The sequence below is a fragment of the Saimiri boliviensis genome, chromosome 12 (genome assembly GCF_048565385.1).
Source record: "Saimiri boliviensis isolate mSaiBol1 chromosome 12, mSaiBol1.pri, whole genome shotgun sequence".
NCBI classification, from domain to species: Eukaryota; Metazoa; Chordata; class Mammalia; order Primates; family Cebidae; genus Saimiri; species Saimiri boliviensis.
In genome coordinates, this window is record NC_133460.1 from 57,053,065 (window position 1) to 57,064,918 (window position 11,854).

At 47.3% G+C, this 11,854-nt stretch overlaps 1 pseudogene; it reads left to right on the forward strand.

Moving 5' to 3' along the window:
• Positions 1 to 7,878: 7,878 nt before the first annotated feature.
• LOC101028783 (interferon-induced transmembrane protein 3 pseudogene) lies at positions 7,879 to 8,280 on the forward strand (annotated as a pseudogene).
• Positions 8,281 to 11,854: the final 3,574 nt, after the last annotated feature.

Here is an 11,854-nt window from a genome sequence, read left to right on the forward strand (position 1 = left end):
CTTTTTTTTTTTTTTTTTTTTTTGAGACAGAGACTTGCTCTGTCAAGTACAGTGGCATGATCACAGCTTATTGCAATCTCTGCCTCCTGGGTTCAGGAGACTCTTGTGCCTCAAACTCCTGAGTAGCTGAGACTACAGGCACCCACCACCACGCCTGGGTCATTTTTGTATTTGAGGCGGGGTTTCACCACGTTGGGCAAGCTGGCCTTGAGCTTCTGACTTCAGGTGATCTGCTCACTTTGGCCTCCCAAGTGCTGGGATTACAGGCGTGAGCTACCGCTCCCAGTCTGCCCAAAAGAATTAAAAGCAGGGTATCATAGAGTTATTTGGACACCCACGTTCATAGCATCATTGTTCACAAAAATCAAAAGGTGGAAGCCACCCAAATGTCCATCTACAGATGAGTGGAGCAACAGAATGTGATATGTACATGTAGTAAGATATTCAGCCTTAAGAAGTAAAGAAATTCCGATACATGCTACCGTGGATAAACACCGGGGACATCATCCTAAGTGGAACATGCCATTCACAAAAAGACAATTGTACATACTGTACAATTCCATTTACTTGTGATACCTAGAACAGTAAATCCCTGAGAGAGAGAGAGAAAGAAAAGGGGCTGCCAGGGGCTGGGAGAGGGGAGAATGGGGAATTGTGGCTTAACAGGTAGGGTCCTCAACCACTGCATCCGGCCTGGATAATATGGTAATTCTATGTTTTATTTATTGATTTACAAGGCAAGGTCTCACTCTGTCATCCAGGCTGGAGTGCAGTGATGTGATCATAGTTCACTGCAGACTTGAACTCTGAGCTCAAGGTATCCTTCTACCTCTACCTCCCAAGGCGCTGAGATTACAGGTATGAGCCACCATGCCCAGCCTATGTTTAATTTTGTTTCTTGAGACAGAGTCTGACTCTGTCACCCAGGCTGGAGTGCAGTGGAGTGATCACAGCTAACTGCAGCCTCAACCCAGGTTCGAGAGATCCTCCCACTTGTTTCCCAAGTAGCTGGCACCACAGGAGCACACCACCATGCCAAGCTAATTTAAAAAATTTTTCTTTTGTAGTGATGGGGGTGGTCTCTCTGTGTTTCTGAAGCTGGTCTTGAACTCCCAGCCTCAATTAGACCTCCTTCCTTGGCCTCCCAAAGTGCTGAGACTGTAGGTGTGAGCCACCACGCCTGGCCTATGTTTAATTTTCTGAGGGACTGCCATACGGTTTTCTACAGCAGGTGCATGATGTACATTTCCACCCATGGTGACAAACATTTCAGTTTCCCAATATCCTTGCTAAGGCTTGTTATTTTCCAGTTTTTATTTATTTTTATGTTTAAAATATTTATTTATTTACTTATTGAGACAGAGTCTTGCTCTGTTGCCCAGGCTGGAGTGCAGTGCAGTGGCATGATCATAGCTTATTACAGGATTGAATTCCTGGCCTCAAGGATCCTACTTTTTCAGCCTCCTCAGTAACTGAGACTATGGGCATGTGTGACCACACCTGGCTAATTTTTAATTTTTTTGTAGAGTCAGGGTCTGGCTATGTTGCCCAGGCTGGTCTCCAACTCCTGGCCTCAAGTGATCCTCCCGGTTTGACCTCCCAAACTGCTGAGATTACAGGTGTGGGGTCACTGTGCCCAGCCTATTTTTAAATATATTTTTAAATTTTTCGTTATAACCATCTTTGCTTTTTTTTTTTTTTTTTTTTGAGACCGGGCCTCACTTTGTCCCACAGGCTGGAGTGCAGTGGTGAAATCTCGCCTTACTACACCTTCAACCTCCTGGGTTCAAGCAACTCAGTTCCCCAAGTAGCCAGGACTATAGGTGCACCACGCCTGCCTAATTTTTTTTTTTTTTTTTTTTTTTTTTGAGACAGAGTTTTTCTCTTGTCACCCAGACTGGAGTGCAATGGCATGATCTCTGCTCACTGCAGCCTCCACCTTTTGGGTTTAAGCAATTCCCCTGCCTCAGCCTCCCAAGTAGCTGGGATTACAGGTGCCTGCCACCATGCCCAGCTAATTTTTTTTTTTTTTTGTATTTTGAGTAGAGACAGGGTTTCACCATGTTGGCCAGGCTGGTCTTGAACTCTTGACTTCAGGTAATCCACCTGCCTCGGCCTCCCAAACTGCTGGGATTATAGGCATGAGCCATGGCGTCCAGCTAGATAGCAGCCATCTTAATGGAGTGAGATAGCTTACTTTAGAAAGAAAGATTCTTTCTAAACTGAACCCAGACCCTGGCATAGCAGAGATGGTTACAGAGTGATCACATTTGATGAACAGTCGAGGTAGTTTTGTTTTCCAGGGTTTATTCCATGAAGAAACAGTCTCGAAGAGGCTGGTATATTGTCCAAGGTCAAGAGCCTGAATTTGAATTGTTTGACTGAAAGGCACATGTTCTCTATGGGCTTGCTTTCCCCTGCCAGGCCCCCAAAGCCCACCACCCTCTGGCCTCGAGATGAGCAGCTTCTTTCATGAGAGAGACCGTTCCTGCTGCAGTCACCTCTCTACCTGGTTCGACCCTATGCAAGGCAAACAAACCTAGGGGAAGGAAACCCCTTGGCATGCAAAATCCAGTGACCCCAAACCCAGCCAGCCCACCAGCGATGCTCTGGGAGTCTGGGCTGCGGACAGGAGCATAGCCAGCCCTCCCCTCCCACACCCAGAGCCTGGCGGGGCAGAGCGAGTCACGTTTCAGCCTCACTCACAGGCCAGCTTGAAATTTGGTCCAGCCGCCACTGCCTCCTGAGAACTCCTCCGGATGCCTGCAGGCTTATTCGGGGCTGACTCACTTCCTCACCTTAATTCTCCCCTAATACCTTCTCTTTCTCTGCTGCTTTACTCCTGGCACCACTATCTGGGTGTGGAATGTCTGGGGAAGCTGTGCAGGTGGGTTGGCTGAGCTGTCTGCCCAGATACCACAAACACGGCTAGGGAGAGAGGATGCGGGGGTAAAAGTAAAGCCAGATTTGTCTGCTGGCTCTGAAGTGCTTCCTAATCCCCTCAGTCGGTTTGATCTTCGAAAACATGAGCACAGGTCAATAGCTCTAAACGGGGGTCCTGAGGGGCTGGTGGAGGATGGAGCAGAGGATGGATGAAGAACAGGAAGTAGGGGAAAAGTGATGGCTGCTTTGGCTTTTAGAAACGTCCATCCTACATTACCTTCCTTGTGGAAGCTCCCAACTTCCATCCCCGGGAGAACAGACTGCATCCTGGAAGGTCAAGTTCAAGGTCATGTTAAGTATGATGGTTTCCTGGATGAGCCTAAAGAGGCATCATTAATATCCTCAGCCTATTTCCGGAAGTCCTGTTGTTCCTTTTACCTACATGTATGCTGTCCTTCCCTGTGTACAACTTAACTTTCCTTTTCGGGTTTTGGATGTTTTGTCCATACATTGCTTTCTCTGTTTGCCTGCTTCAGCTTGTACATTAGGAGACAGAAATTGGATCAAAGTTTTAATTTTTTTTTTTTTTTTTTTTTTTTTTTTTTTTGAGACGGAGTTTCACTCTTGTCGCCCAGGCTGGAGTGCAATGGCGAGATTTCGGCTCACCACAACCTCCGCCTCTTGGGTTCAGGCAATTCTCCTGCCTCAGCCTCCTGAGTAGCTGGGATTACAGGCACACACCACCATGCCCAGCTAATTTTTAGTATTTTTAGTAGAGACGGAGTTTCACCATGTTGACCAGGATGGTCTCGATCTCTTGACCTCGTGATCCACCCGCCTCGGCCTCCCAAAGTGCTGGGATTACAGGCTTGAGCCACCGCGCCCGGCCCAAAGTTTTAATTTTTATTTAAGTTATTCATTTACTTAGTTTAAAGAGTTAAAGGATGGTGCAAAACTTATGAAAAAGAGCCATCTCCCTCTCCCTTAGCAGAGATAATCATCTTTAATTTTTTTTTTATTTTTTCTTTTGAGACAGAATGTTACTCTGTCCCCCAGACCGGAGTGCAGTAATGTGATTTCGGCTCACTGCAACCTCCATTTCCTGGATTCAAGCAATTCTCCTCCTGCCTGAGCCTCCTGAGTAGCTGGGACTACTGGCGTGTACCACCATGTCTGTCTAATTTTTGTATTTTTAGTAAAGATAGGGTTTTATCATGTTGCCCAGGCTGGTCTTGAAATTCTGACCTCAAATGATCCACCTACCTCAGCCTTCCAAAGTGCTGGGATTACAGGTATGAGCCACCACACTCAGCCCAATACATATTTTTAAGATCTCTCTAAGAAATATTAATGATAATTTTTTTGGTTGTATTTTTAAAACTTTTCTTTTCCCTGCATAAAACGGTTTTCTCCAAGTTGGTTTTTCCATTTATTTTCATCCTGCCTTTCATGTTAGAGGCTTTGTTCAGATATCTGATGATTGTTGGTTATCTGAGTAGGGGCACTAAAAAGCTGATTGGAAAGTCTGAGCACATGGGAAGAACTTTTTGACTATAAACTTCATTGCAGGGTGATCTGGCTGAGCCATTCATTGTTATGAGTATCTTTAGGTCTTTTTTTTTTTTCGCTAGTCAGATTCTCCAAAATACACTTTTCCACTGATCACCTGGAGTTAGGAAGTCCCGGGAACTCAGGGAATGAAAAAGGCTAGAGTTTCACACTACAGCTGTAAATGTTTGCTCAATCACCTGCTTTAAGTACAGATTCCTCTTACCAGCTGAGTCCAGAATTGTCTAATTTAGAGACAATGCAGTTTACTTTCTTCCGGGAATAAACTTTATTTAGAGACGGAGTCTCGCTCTATCACCCAGGCTGGAGTACAGCAGAACAATCTCAGCTCAACTGCAACTTCCGTGTCCCGGGTTCAAGAGAGTCTTGTGACTCAGACTCCCAAGTAGCTGGGACTACAGACATACACCACCACACCTCACTAATTTTTGTATTTTTTATAGAGGTAGGGTTTCCCCATGTTGTCCAGGCTAGTCTGGAACTCCTGGCCTCAAGTGATCTGCCCGCCTCAGCCTCCCAAAGTGCTGGGATTACAAGCATGAGCCACCCTGCCCGGCCATCTGCTGGAAATAAACTTTAGTCTCCCACCAATTGTCTGGATGGTAGAATATGGGAGGGTGTTTGCGGTATATAATTTTTTCTTAAATTTTCAAACTGTTGTCTTGTTCTTAAGCCCCACCTTCACCTCTAATTCTGGTGCCAATTCCTGAGCTTTCTGGAGATTCCACAGAGTAAATCTAGTTGCTTTTAGCTCTTTCTCCTATTTAGTTTAGGACTCAGCTCTCTTGGGTCTGCTAAATTAGTTGCCACTAATTCATTTGTTTTCCAGCTTCCAAGATGGCATAGTTGTCTCCACTCCCATTGCTAACTCATGGCCCACTCTGTATGTGTATGATCTTTCTAGGACCTCAAGTGAAAGCCTCAGGTCTTCGCCAAGGTCTCTACTCTGGCTGGGACCAAACTCCATTCTCCTACCTCTGAAAAGCCTCTGAAACTTCAACTCAGCCGTCTAGCTGCACACGCTATCTTCTGCCGGAGTCTTGCCCTGTGTATGGGGGTTTAGGAGTCAGTAAAGCCTCGCCGGGCGCGGTGGCTCAAGCCTGTAATCCCAGCACTTTGGGAGGCCGAGGCGGGTGGATCACGAGGTCAAGAGATCGAGACCATCCTGGTCAACATGGTGAAACCCCGTCTCTACTAAAAATACAAAAAATTAGCTGGGCATGGTGGCGCGTGCCTGTAATCCCAGCTACTCAGGAGGCTGAGGCAGGAGACTTGCCTGAACCCGGGAGGCGGAGGTTGCGGTGAGCCGAGATCGCGCCATTGCACTCCAGCCTGGGTAACAAGAGCGAAACTCCGTCTCAATTAAAAAAAAAAAAAAAAAAAAAAAAAAAAAAAAAAAAAAGGAGTCAGTAAAGCCTCAAGAAGAATTTTAAAATAATCAGCTTCCGGCCGGGCACACTGGCTCACGCCTGTAATCCCAGCACTTTGGGAGGCCGAGGTGGGTGGATCACCTGAGGTAAGAAGTTCAAGACCAGCCTGGCCAACATAGAGAAACCCTGTCTTTACTAAATATACAAAATTAGCCAGGCATGCTGGCACATGCTTGTAATCCCAGCTACGTGGGAGGTTGAAGCAGAAGAATCGCTTGAACCCAGGAGATGGAGGTTGCAGTAAGCCAAGATCATGCCATTGCACTCCAGCCTGGCCAACAAGAGTGAAACTCCATCTTGAAACACAAACAAACAAACAAAAATCAACTTCCAGATGGGTGAGGTGGCTTAGGCCTCTAATCCCAGCACTTTGGAAGCCTGAGGTGGGTGGATCACGAAATCAAGAGATCGAGACCATCCTCGTCAACATGGTGAAACCCCGTCTCTACTAAAAACACAAAAAATCAGCTGGGTGTAGTGGCACACGCCTGTAATCTCAGTTACTCAGGAGGCTGAGGCAGGAGAATTGCCTGAACCCAGGAGGCGGAGGTTGCGGTGAGCCGAGATGGCGCCATTGCACTCCAGCCTGGGTAACAAGAGCGAAACTCCGTCTCAAAAAAAAAAAAAAAAGAAAAGAAATTGTGTTCAGTGTGAAGGCCGGGCGTGGTGATTCATGTCTGTAATCCCAGCACCTTGAGGGGCCAAGGTGGGTGGATCACCTGAGGTCAGGAGTTTGAGAGCAGCCTGGCCAATATGGAGAAACCCCATCTCTTCTAAAACTACAAAGATTAGCCGGGTGTGGTGGTGCATGCCTATAGTTCTAGCTACTTGGGAGGCTGAGGCAGGAGAATCGCTTGAACCCTGGAGGTGGAGGTTGCAGTGAGCTGTGATCGCACCACTGCACTCCAGCCTAGGCGACAGAGCAAGAATCCATCTCAAAAAAAAGAAGAACAAAAAAAGAAAATGTCTTCAGCATGAAAGCAGGGATGAACTCTCTTAGTGACCATAGCCCTGTACTGCTTGATGTGCCATATCTACAAAGAATTGTTTATTATATTTTGTCTGGGCTTTATAGTCATTTATAGCAGAGGCCAGAGAAAGATAAATCTGATACCAGCTACTCCATCTGACTTCTATCAGATCTAGAACCAGAGGCTTTAAAATATATTTTTTATTTTTGAAAGGGAGTCTCGCTCTGTCGATCAGGCTGGAGTGCAGTGTTGAGATCTTGAGTCACTGAAACCTCCATCTCCTGGGTTCAAGCGATTCTTCTGCCTCAGCCTCCCGAGTAGCTGGGACTACAGGCGCACGCTACCATGACTGGCTAATTTTTGTATTTTTTTAGTAGAGACGGGCTTTCTCCATGTTGGCCAGGCTGGTTTCAAACTCCTTACCTCAAGCGATCTACCTGCCTTGACATCCTAAAGTGTTGGGATTACAGGCATGAGCCACCACACCTGGCCTAAAATATCTTTTTAAATACACATTTTACACATTTTCTTGACATGCTGGCTGACACAGGGAACATGCAGGACAACACATCACCAAAGTGTCTTCCTTATGTCGATCAGGAGAGCCCTTGTGTTTGGAGCCCTCCTGGGATCTTGAAGATAATCCAAAGGTCCTGATAGAATGAATCTAGTGGGGCTGTATTCTGCCGCTCACCCACTGGGTGGCTTCTGGCAACTCCTGGGGGGTGGGGGGTAGGGCTGTTGTGATTATCAAACCAGCCACCAGGGAGTCCCCTTAGGGTGTGATTTTAGAGTCGGAGCAGGGTTTGCATTTTGGCTCTGACATTTACCGTGTGCCTGGGGAAAGTGATAGCATCACTCAGGGCTTGGTTTTCTTATGTACAAAACAGAGAGAGTAACACTAACGTTAGAAGATCATTAGAAGAGCTAATGGGAGAAATCGAAACTAGTGGGGAAAAGGTGGAGGGCGGGCCCACTGAGACCTATGCCAGCAACCTGACCACAGCTGGTCTTCCCTGGACACCATGAACCACATTGTCCAAACATTCTTCACTACCGCCAACACCGACTGTCCCCCCAACTATGAGATGATGAAGGAGGAGCATGAGGTGGCTGTGCTGGGGGCGCCCCACAACCCTGCTCCCCCAACATCCACCGTGATCCACATCTGCAGCAAGACCTCTATGCCTGACCATGTCGTCTGGTCCCTGTTCAACACCCTGTTCATGAACTCCTGCTGCCTGGGCTTCATAGCGTTTGCCTACTCCGTGAAGTATAGGGACAGGAATATGGTTGGCGACCTGACCAGGGCCGAGGCGTATGCTTCGCCTGCCAAGTGCCTGAAGGTCTGGGCCCTGATTTTGGGCATCACCATGAGCATTCTGCTGATCATCATCCCGGTACTCATCTTGCAAGTCTATCGATAGATCAAGAGGAATATCCAGGCCAGGGACTGCCTGTGACTTGTTTCCCACGACTGCACCTTCCATTCCTCGCCCTGCCCCTAGCTGAGTCCCGTAACAGCCCTTTATTCCCATACACTTTTCTTTTCTTTTTTTTTTTTTTTTTTTTTTGAGACGGAGTTTCGCTCTTGTTACCCAGGCTGGAGTGCAATGGTGCAATCTCGGCTCACCGCAATCTCCGCCTCCTGGGTTCAGGCAATTCTCCTGCCTCAGCCTCCTGAGTAGCTGGGGTTACAGGCAAGCGCCACCATGCCCAGCTAATTTTTTGTGTTTTTAGTAGAGACGGGGTTTCACCATATTGACCAGGATGGTCTCGATCTCCTGACCTCGTGATCCACCCGCCTCGGCCTCCCAAAATGCTGGGATTATAGGCTTGAGCCACCGCGCCCGGCCTCTCATACACTTTTCTACAAAAGCGTTCAATAAAGTGCACATGTTCCTGGTTTAAAAAAAAAAAAAAAAGCTAATGATGTAGCATGTCATATGCTGAGCCAGGTGCCTTCTTCGTAGCAACATCCAACACGTGGTGGCCACTGATAGCTCTATTTATGGACAGGAAGATGCTTTGTACCCTGTTAAGTAGTTCATAAACTCAGTGGTCAGCATCTTTCCCCCTTCCTCCACTATGTGAAGGCCTCTCCTTGCTTCCCGTTCCCCCAGATAGGAATGATAGGTAGTCACTGTCCCCATTCCTGCTCCATGGTGGCAAATGGGGCCCACTGGATGCTCCTGCTAAGGAAAACAGGAGAATGTTACTCGGGCAGTGGAGGCGGAGGCAGCACCAGGTCCCCTGGCATGGAAGCAAGGGCCCTAACCAGACCATGCCTGGGGTGGGATCGCGCTGGACTCTGCTGCCAGTAACCCTTGGTTTTTGTTCTTTTTCTCATCCTGGGTTTCTGGCCTTTATGATGATTCTGTGAGCTGCCTGATATGTTTCCAAAAACATGACAAAACAAAGCTTTTCCACTTCACTAACCAGATTTGGTTTCTACTTCTTGTTACCAGGAATTCTGATTAATACACTTGGTGCCAAAAACAATGCAAGTTATTAAAAACAGGGCAATTGGGCGGGGCACGGTGGCTCAAGCCTGTAATCCCAGCACTTTGGGAGGCCGAGGTGGGTGGATCACGAGGTCAAGAGATCGAGACCATCCTGGTCAACATGGTGAAACCCCGTCTCTACTAAAAATACAAAAAATTAGCTGGGCATGGTGGCGCGTGCCTGTAATCCCAGCTACTCAGGAGGCTGAGGCAGGAGAATTGCCTGAACCCAGGAGGCGGAGGTTACGGTGAGCCGAGATCGCGCCATTGCACTCCAGCCTGGGTAACAAGAGCGAAACTCCGTCTCCAAAAAAAAAAAAAACAGGGCAATGAGGTCTGACACCCCTGTGGGACTGAGAACGCCAAGTGAACACACCTGTTCTCCTGGTTGCATTCTACGGATAGGCAACTCAGGGAAAAAGAAAAATAGCCAACAAAAGTTGTACCTCAGGAGTAAAGAAAGAAGTAAAAATTAAAAGAGGTAGGGCCAGACACGGTGGTTTACATCTGTAATCCCGGCACTTCGGGAGGTTGAGGTGGGCGGATCACTTGAGCTCAGGAGTTCAACACCATCCTGGGCTACATAGCAAAACCTTTCTCTACTAAAAAATCAAAAATTAGCCAGGCATGGTGGCATGTACCTGTAGTCCCAGCTACTCAGGAGGCTGAGGTGGGAGGATGGCTTGAGGCCAGGAGGTGGAGGTTGCTAGTGGGCTGAGGTTGCACCACTGCACTCCAGCCTGGGTGACAGACCAAGACCCTCTCTCAAAATAAATTAATAGGCTGGGCGCGGTGGCTCAAGCCTGTAATCCCAGCACTTTGGGAGGCCGAAGCGAGTGGATCACGAGGTCGAGAGATCGAGACCATCCTGGTCAACATGGTGAAACCCCATCTCTACTAAAAGTACAAAAAATTAGCTGGGCATGGTGGCACGTGCCTGTAATCCCAGGTACTCAGGAGGCTGAGGCAGGAGAATTGCCTGAACCCAGGAAGCAGAGGTTGCGGTGAGCCGAGATTGCGCCATTGCACTCCAGCCTGGGTAACAAGAGCGAAACTCCGTCTCAAAAAAAAAAAAAAATTAATTAATAAATAAAATAAAATAGATAACATTTTTTCTGGTCAAATTGATAAATACACATGCATGTAATGAAGTTATAATAGCTGGTGTTGGCAAGGGAGCAAGTGTCCCACCAGGTGACAGAGAGAGTGCCCAGCCTGGGCCAGTCCCAAGGAAGTCCAGGGGAGTGATGGAAACTTACTATTGGAGAAACACTTTAAAGATGAATTCCAATTGCTGAGCAGTTTTTCTTTTTTCGAGGTGGAGTCTCTCTGTGTCGCCCATGCTGGAGTGCAGTGGCGTAAGCTCAACTCGCTGCAACCTCCTCCTCCTGGGTTCAAGTGATTCTCCTGTCTCAGCCTCCGGAGTAGCTGGGATTACAGGCACCTGCCACCACACCTGCTAATTTTTGTATTTTTAGTAGAGATGGGATTTCACCATGTTGGTCAGGCTGGTCTTGAACTCCTGATCTCAAGTGATCCACCAGCCTCAGCCTCCCAAAGTGCTTGGATTACAGGCGTGAGCCACCTTGCTCCACCTCCTGTCAGATCAGCAGCAGCATTAGATTCTCAGAGAAGTATGACTGCGATTGTGAACTGCGCATGCGAGGGATCTAGGTTGTGCTCCTTATGAGAATCTAATGCCCAATGGTCTGAGGTGAAGCTGAGGTGGTGATATTAGCACGGGGGAGGAGCTGCAAATACAGATGAACGTTATCAGAGAGGTTTGCCGGCACAGAGACCATCATAAATCAATTGCTTGCAGACTCATCTCAAAACCCCATCAGTGGTAAGGGACAATTAAGCTGCATCTGGTGATAGGCTTTATGGTGGCAAGTGAGTCGATGTACTTCAGGTGCACAGCTGCCTTAAAAGTATGTTTGAGACATCTTCAAGTCTGTGTATGTTCTGAATTAAAGTCAAGGCAGAATGTCCTGAGATTGCCAGAAAAGCACTGAAAAGCCTGCTTCCATTTACAACATCCTATCCTTGTGAAGCAGGGTTTTCCACAGTGACAGCAACCAAGATGAGATTATGGCATAGGCTGGGCATAAGCAACACACTTTGGATGTCACTGGCTCCCAAACCACCTAGATGGGACTGTCTGGTTGCAAGAAAACAAGCTCAGGGATCCCACTGATTCTACATTATGGAGAGTGGTGTAATTATTTCATTATATATTACAATGTAGTTATAATAAAAATAAAGTGTGCAATAAAATGTTTGAGTTTGAGTCATCCCAAAACTATCCCCCACCCCCAGCAGTCCGTGGAAAAACTCATCCATGAAACTAATCCCTGGTGCCAAAAAAGTTGGGGACCACTGCCTTAGCTCTTCTCTCACCCCCATTTCTCCCGTCCCCCAACCCTAGGCAACAAATAATCTACTCTCTGTTGCTTTTGATTTCTCTATTCTGGACATTCCATAAAAATGGAATCAT